Source organism: Typopeltis vanoorti, chromosome 13, assembly GCF_054136105.1.
Source record: "Typopeltis vanoorti isolate ZY-2024b chromosome 13, IOZ_Tvanoo_1.0, whole genome shotgun sequence".
Classification (NCBI taxonomy): Eukaryota; Metazoa; Arthropoda; class Arachnida; order Uropygi; family Thelyphonidae; genus Typopeltis; species Typopeltis vanoorti.
The window spans coordinates 26948580-26956519 of record NC_143561.1 but is presented as its reverse complement, the minus strand read 5'-3'; positions in this window follow the sequence as shown (position 1 = coordinate 26956519).

The window sequence follows — 7940 nt, the reverse complement described above, 5'->3', positions numbered from 1 at the left end:
GTTTTCAAGCAATCTGCAGTGCTATAAGGCGAGCAACAATAGGCAAAACAAGGAAGAAAGCACACTTAAAATTTTATAAAGTCATGGTAGTACTGACAATACTATATGGCTCACAAAGTCGGATGGAGAGGGGGGAAAAATGAAAGTAGAATACAAGCAACTGAAATGCAATTCCTTCGAGCAGTCAAAGGATGTAAAAGAATGGATAGAATACGAAATGACGAAATCAGGAAGGCATTACAAATACAAGTAATAAATGTAAAATCAAAGAACACCAAATGAATCGGAGAGAACATATAGATGAATGAAGGAAGAAAGGCTACAAAAGTTTAAGCTGAAGGGGAAAAGAGACATAGGTAGGCCTAGAAAGAGAATGAAAATATAGTCCTTAGGATGCTGAAACAGGCTTTCAGCTTGTATCTTGAAAGAAGAAGTATAAGAAACAATGTTACACCACATCACACACGAGCAGTGGAAATACTTCAGGAGACTGAGGATATTAATCGAATCGAGTGACCAGCGCGCTTCCCTGATCTCGATCCCATGGTACACGTCTGGAACATAATAGGGAAATGCATTGCTGCTCGAAATTCCTCTCCAGAAATGAACAAGGCCTATCCTTGCTCTGAAGGAGGAGTGGGCCAGTTTGCCTCAAGAACTCCTGAATCGCTTGGTGCTAAGCATTGTGAGAGCTGCATCGCAGTTCGGGTTGGACCGACATTTTCCATACTGAAATGTCTCTCCGCATAGGTTCCTGTAAGCACGCTACATTAATTCCTTAACTACTTCCTTAGGAAATTTGTAACATTTTCCAAAAACGTACTGCAATTTAATTTGTGCGAAATTTATAACACATTTTTATAATATAATTTATTAGTATGCTGATAATAAATTTATGTGCACATTCGGCTGTAGTCATAAAAAATTTTTCATATACAGGTAAAAATGTAGTTCGTCTTTAGCTTCTGGAAGCCAGTCGCAGTGGCGTATCTGGCGTATGGGAGGGCGGAGGGGACGGTCCGCCAAGGGCGACACTTTGAACGTTTTGCATTTTATTCTAAAATACAGCCTAGAACTAAGTTCCAACTATTGTAATACTACTGCGAATTTTCCTCACAATTGCTGTAAGTGTTGCTAGTTGTGAGAGGAGTTTTTCTAAATTGAAATTGATTAAGAATTACCTACGTTACTATGAAATAGACTTCGCCAAAGTCATGGACGATTTTGCTAACAGAAAAGCAAGAAAAATTACATTTTTTAGAATGTTGGAATTAAAGTTTTACTTCAAAAATAAACATAATGCGTAAATGTTGGTCGATTGGTAGAGCCTCTGCTACTAATGGCTCACGCAAAAAGTTAAGCAAGTTTGAGCGCGGTTAGTAGTTGGAGGGGTTCAATCGTTCGATGTTGTTGGCACACTCTCCCTCGATGAGTCTTTGGACGCTCTGGAGGTGTCACATAATAATAATCGTGTTTTAATTTATTTTGACTTTTTATGGTATTTTTGGTGAGGGGCGGCAAACCCACGGACCGCTCCGGGAGACAAAAACTCTAGCTATGCCACTGAACCAGTGTATATAAAATTAAGACATGTAAATCTTAATTTATAAAAATTAGAAAATATACATTATTGGACCATAAAAGAAATTAGAACATTTAAAAATAACAATAAATAAAGTAAAACCAATAGAAAAACACAGAGAAATTAAATAAAAATATTGAAAACTCAAGAAAGTCGACCGTAGAATTCGCAATACTTCAGAAATAACATATCATGTTAGGGTTAAGGACCAAGAGTGCGGCAGTTGTTCGCCAAAATCTCTTCCCCGGATGCCAATTAAAATCATTGATCTCTTGAGGCAGTATCTGTGATTGGCTATGGGTGGGGATTGGCTTTCCCCAGTTTCCCAAAAGTTACAGTTAAACGGTATGTACTCCCTTTTGGGGAATAAAAGGCGTCAGCTATTTTTTTCTCCCACTGAACTGGGTAGAACTCCTAAACCAGATGATAAAATAGTCGATATCCTAAGCAATTATTATACTTTTGATGATAATTTCGTCCCCACGAATGGCTGTAAACCTGGCGAGGGATAGGTGCAATAATTCAGAAACCTTACTCTACAGACTGGAGACCCCCCATAGATCAGATGCTGGTGCAGATGAGCGGTTTGGTTGGAAAGACCCGGGTTTGAATCCTGTCTCTGGCATGAGGAACCTTTATGCGGTGTTTTCAATCTAATTGTGAGTTAGCCGGTCTCAACAGAAGGTCTCACCGCTTGGCACTAGGCCTTCCTTTCTTGGGCGAAATAATTAATTCCTTTAGGATTTGACTAACCCGTGTGGGAGACACCTGTAACCCCTATAGAGCGCGTCCCCTGGTGGCGGATCGGGGAATTCTCGTCATAGTTTAAAGGTAGGAGGGAAATAAAATACCTCCCGCAGACCAACAGGATAGCACTTCTCTCATATGCCGGTCTGGGGGCCTCAAAGGTGGCAGCCCCACCACCAGACTCGGGTGCTGAAGGCACACACCTTAAATTTTCATCCATTAAAAGAAATAACAAAGAGATAGTCGAACTGCCTGAATGGTTAACGACAAAGCGAGGAAAAAGATACATGAGATACGGAACATGGAACATTAAAAGTCTACATGGAAAAGAAAAAATTAATAGATGAATTTAAAAATCGAGATTGGATCTCCTAGCAGTCACAGAAACAATTTTTTTTTCTGTGACTGCTTTGTTTCTGTGACATTTTCTGGCAACCTTGACCTTTCTTTTGAAAGATCAAGGTTTCCAGAAAATGAAAGATGGGTATATACTTTTCTATTCATGGGTAAACCCAAGAGAATGGGGAAAACAAGGAGTAGCGTTATAATTAAACCAGATCTCAAAGAATATATTACTAAATGGTAACTAATAAATGAAAGGTTGTTGATAATCACTGCAGATTTTAAATCAGATAACCAAGTATTCACTGTAATTTTTGCATATGGCCCAAATGATAATGCTAATAAAGAAATTAAATATGCATTCTTCGAACTCTTACAAAAAAACAATTGAAGAAGTTCAAGGGCATATTATACTACTAGGAGACCTTAATGGCCGGGTAGGGAATCAAGTAGACGAGGAAACGAAACAAGTGTTGGAATCACAAGGAGAAATAACCCGGAATAATAATAGAGAAAGAATAATAAGTCTTTGCCTTATAAATAATTTAGTAATAGCGAATACTATGTTCAAGCATAAGTTTACCAAGGAAGAGCCCAATGGAAATGAAAAATCTATACCTGACTACGCCATCATAAGCAGATCGTACTGGAAGTATACAAAAAACGCAAGAGTCTATAGAGGTCCTGAAATAGGCAGTGACCACTACTTATTAGTATTGGAAACGATCCATAAAATAAAAGCTGAAAAATGTAGAAAAAGTAGTAAGGGAATAAATGTTAAGATAAAGAACTACAAACTAAAGAAAGAAGAAACAGCCATTGAGTATAAAAGTAAAATAGAAGAGAAGATGAAAGAAGTACAAAAAGAGATATATGAAGACCAAGATGTAGAAAGCCTGTGGTTCAAAACACTTCTTCTAGAAACAAGCAAAGAAATTTGTAGTGTATCATTAAATAATACACAGAAGAAACATAAAACACCTGGTGGACTGAAGAACTAAAAGAAGAAAGTAAAAAGAAAAAGCAATTGTGGAAGAGATATATAACATCAAAGCTGCAGGTTGATAGAGAACTATACAACCAAAGAAATAAAGTTAAAACTTTAGTGAAAGCAGAGAAAAGAAAATGCTGGGAAGACTTCGGACATACTTTAGAACAAATTTTAAAGGAAACCAAAAACTCTTCTATAATGTTTTAAGAAGAATGAGGTCAGAGAAAGAATTCCCCATAAAGTTTATCAAAAATAAGAATGGAAAGTTACTTATGCAAGCAAAATAGAAGATCAAAGTGAGGAAATTCATGCAAATGAACTGTTAGCAGCAATAAATAAAATAAAACTGGGAAAATCATCAGGACATGACCAAATAACACCAGAAATGGTAAAGAATTTAGGAATGAAAACCATAAAATTTCTTTCAATGTTGTAAGGAAAACTAAAATTATTCCCAAAGACTGGGAAGTAGCAATAATAATCCCTATATTTAAGAAACGGGATAATCGTCAATGTGAAAATGTGAAAACCATAGACGGATTTCGCTTTTAAGCGTTCCAGGAAAATTGTATGCCCGTATTTTAGAAGAGAGGCTTAGGAACCAAATAGAGGATACGCTGAACGAAATGCAATATGGCTTTCGATAAAATAGAAGCACACGGGATCTTATCTCCAGTCTTAGACAAATATCAGAGAAAACATTGGAACATGGAAAAGAACTACATGCATGTTTTATAGATTTCGAAAAAGGGCTTTGATCGAGTTCCCAGACAATTAATATGGCAAACATTAAAGAAAAACAAGATTCAAGATAACTTAATAGCAGCCATACAAAGCCTCTACAAAAGTAATTGAAATTATGTAAGAACCTATAATAATAGATCAAAAGAATTTGAAACTTTGAAACAGCCTTACCTCATTTGCCTCTTCTTTTCATTATAGTAATGGATTAAATTTTAAAGGCATGCCAAACAAAACAAAAAAGTTCCACCTACGATACAGGAAACTGAAAGAAACCAGGATTTCACACATGGCTTTTTCATGTAGTGATTCTAGCAAATATAGCTGAAGATTTGCAGTACAACATCAACATTTGGTATGAAGAAACAAAGAAAAGGAATATGACCATAAATATAAATAAAACTAAAACAATGATCATATCTAGAAACCAACCAAAACACATAATAAAAATAGAGAACCATCAACTGGAACAAGTTCACTTCTTTAAATACTTGGGATCATATATACAAGAAGATGGTAGACAAGACACAGAAATTAACAACTGGGGGAACAAAGCTATTCTATGCAATGAAAGGCCCGCTCCTAGATAAGAAAGAAGTTACCCAGAATACCAAAATGGCAGTGTATCATTCAGTGTTTGTACACTGAACGGTAGGTACACTGCCTTAGGAAAGTGGCACAAAAAACCAAGACTAGACCGAATAAGAAATCAAACTATAAGAGACAGCCTTCAAGTTGCACTTCTGAACCAGTTCATAACACAAGCCTAAATGAGGTGGTTTGGACATCTTAATCGAATGGAAGAAAGAAGAATAGCAAAAACTGTATATGAAAGCCAGAAAATAGGAAAAAGAAACATAGACATGCCCAGGAAAGGTTGGCAAAAGGAAATTTTTAAAAAATTGGAAAAGAAGGGAATAAACTGGAAAGAAGCAAAAGAACAAGCCTTGGAAGGACGGCATGGAAATCTCGACGCTTAAAAGCATGAGATCATAGACGAAGAAGAAGAAGGATTTGCATAAATGGAGAAGAGTAGAAACCACTAAATTTAATAATTTAAAATAACAAGGGTTTTGTTGGGTTTCGTTCTCAAGAGGCCTCGCCTTTGTATTTTGCCTTATTCCAAAATATAACAGGATCAAGAAACTCGCTTTACATCTTCCCATCGAAATGCACCAACAGAACGATGTCACATTTTTTTATTATTTTTTTATTATTTTTTTTATTATCCATTATGAGACGTTTATTTTATTTATATAATGAAAAGTAAAAGTTTTCACCAAAGAAAGAAAGAAAGAACGATTCATATCAAAAGAAACGTAAAAATAAATAAGTGGTATTTCTTTCTTTTTAAGCATATGATGCCATTTACTTATCAAGGAAAATAAAACAATCGAAAAATAAAAATGTATATTTTAAATCATTTATTGAAAGTGCAAAAAAAAAAAAAAAGTACAAATATCCACCAAAGATACAGAAAAAGTAAACGATAATACACACTGCAAAGTCAACAATAAATCAACTCCTTCACAAATTTCTAAAACTCTCTCTAGGTGGCGGTAGCTCCCCTATTGGCAACCGCTAATGCGTTTAGACAGAGCAAAAATTTGATACACAGCTTTCTCTTATAATTATTTAAAATATATGAATAGATAAATATGGCAGAGGGCCTGAGGAGTAAGATTTTAGAACTTCAAAATTTTGTCCAAAGACATCAGCCAGATGTCCTTTTACTAAATGCGACGCACCTAAGACCTTCAGACAACCCCAAAATTTGTGGATACCAACTGTACAGAGCTAATAGACTTTCCCACAGAGGAGGAGGAATTAAAAATTTCACCTCCCATCACTCCATAAACATCCCTCCTACCACCAACCTCGAGATCACCGGCATTGAGATTCTCACGACTTCTGTCGGCAAACTAAAAATCTTCGCAGCATATCATCCTCCACATAAATCATTACTGTTCTCGGATTTGAACTTCTTATTCGATACCGGAGAGCCTATCATTGTGGCAGGTGATTTAAATGCAGCATTCAACCTGGAATAGCCGTTCCACCAACAAAAATGGACAGATACTACATAACTATGCTGGTTTCAACAACCTTCTTGAAATAGGTCCCGCTGATCCCACCCATCACAACACTTATGGTCGGGCTGATGTGTTGGACATAGCCATATTGCACACATCAGACTCCAATACAATTTAATGACGATTAACGATCTGTCATCAGACCATAACCCAATACGATTAAAATTGGGAAACCTTGAAAAATTATCTTCCCTCCCCTCACTCATTCATTCCTTGGGAAAGGCTCTCCAAGGTACTTCCAAAATATATTGGTCCTGTTCCCATCATTAAATCAAAAGAGGAAATTGAAACAGCTGTCAAAAATCTAACAGAACAGATTACAGCAGCCTGTGCAGCAGTTACTACCCTTGCAACTACCCACAAATCCAATCACTTGCCTGAAGATATTATGAATCTGATTAGAGAAAAAAATAAGGCAAGAAAAAGATATCACAACACCAGGGCGCCACAAGACAAACGGATCGTGAACAGGTTCAACTCTGCAGTGAGAGATGCCCTTGCAGCCCATAGAACTCAACTCTGGGAAGAAAAACTAACCGCCATCTCTGCTGATAACCACTCCATATGGAATCTTATCCGAAAGATTAAAAACAGAAATAAACCTCTTCCCCCCCCCCCTTCCAAACAGATTCAGGTCTCATCCACACGGATGCTGATAAAGCTGAAGCAATAGCAAATCATCTTGAAAAACAATGTAAACCTGCATACGATCACATCGATTTTAACCATATATACAAGATCCACCGTAATGTCAGATATTCACTCAATTCTGCTCTTACATATTCCACTCAAATTGCACCCACCTCACCTGCTGAAATATATGCTATTATTAAGAAGTTCAAGAACAAAAAGACTCCTGGACCCGATGGTATTATCTTTAACAAAGTAATAAAGCTTCTACCACGTAGAGCTATTGCCCATCTGACAAATATAATTAACTCCATCCTTCACTACAAACATTTCCCTTCCTACTGGAAACTGGCGGACATAATACCGATCCATAAACTTGGAAAAGATCCCAGATTGCCTCAAAATTACAGACCAATCAGCCTCATCTCTAATCTCGCCAAAATTGCAGAGAAGGTAATTCTTACCAGACTTCAAGATTCAGTACTCCGATTAAATATCCTGCCTGAGGAGCAGTTTGGCTTCTGATAGTCACATAGCACCACACAGCAAATACGCAGATTGGTGGAACACATCATCACGGGTTTTAACTGGCGTCAATGCACTGGGGCTGTTTTCCTTGACATAGCCAGTGCATTTGACAAGGTTTGGCATTATGGTTTGCTATACAAACTGATATCATCTGGTGTACCAATCGAAATCATTCATTTTATAAAGGCATACCTCTACGATAGGCGCATGCAAGTCGGGATGTGTAGGGTAGTCTCGACACAAAAACGCATCTTGGCTGGAGTTCCACAAGGATCCTTACTAGCAC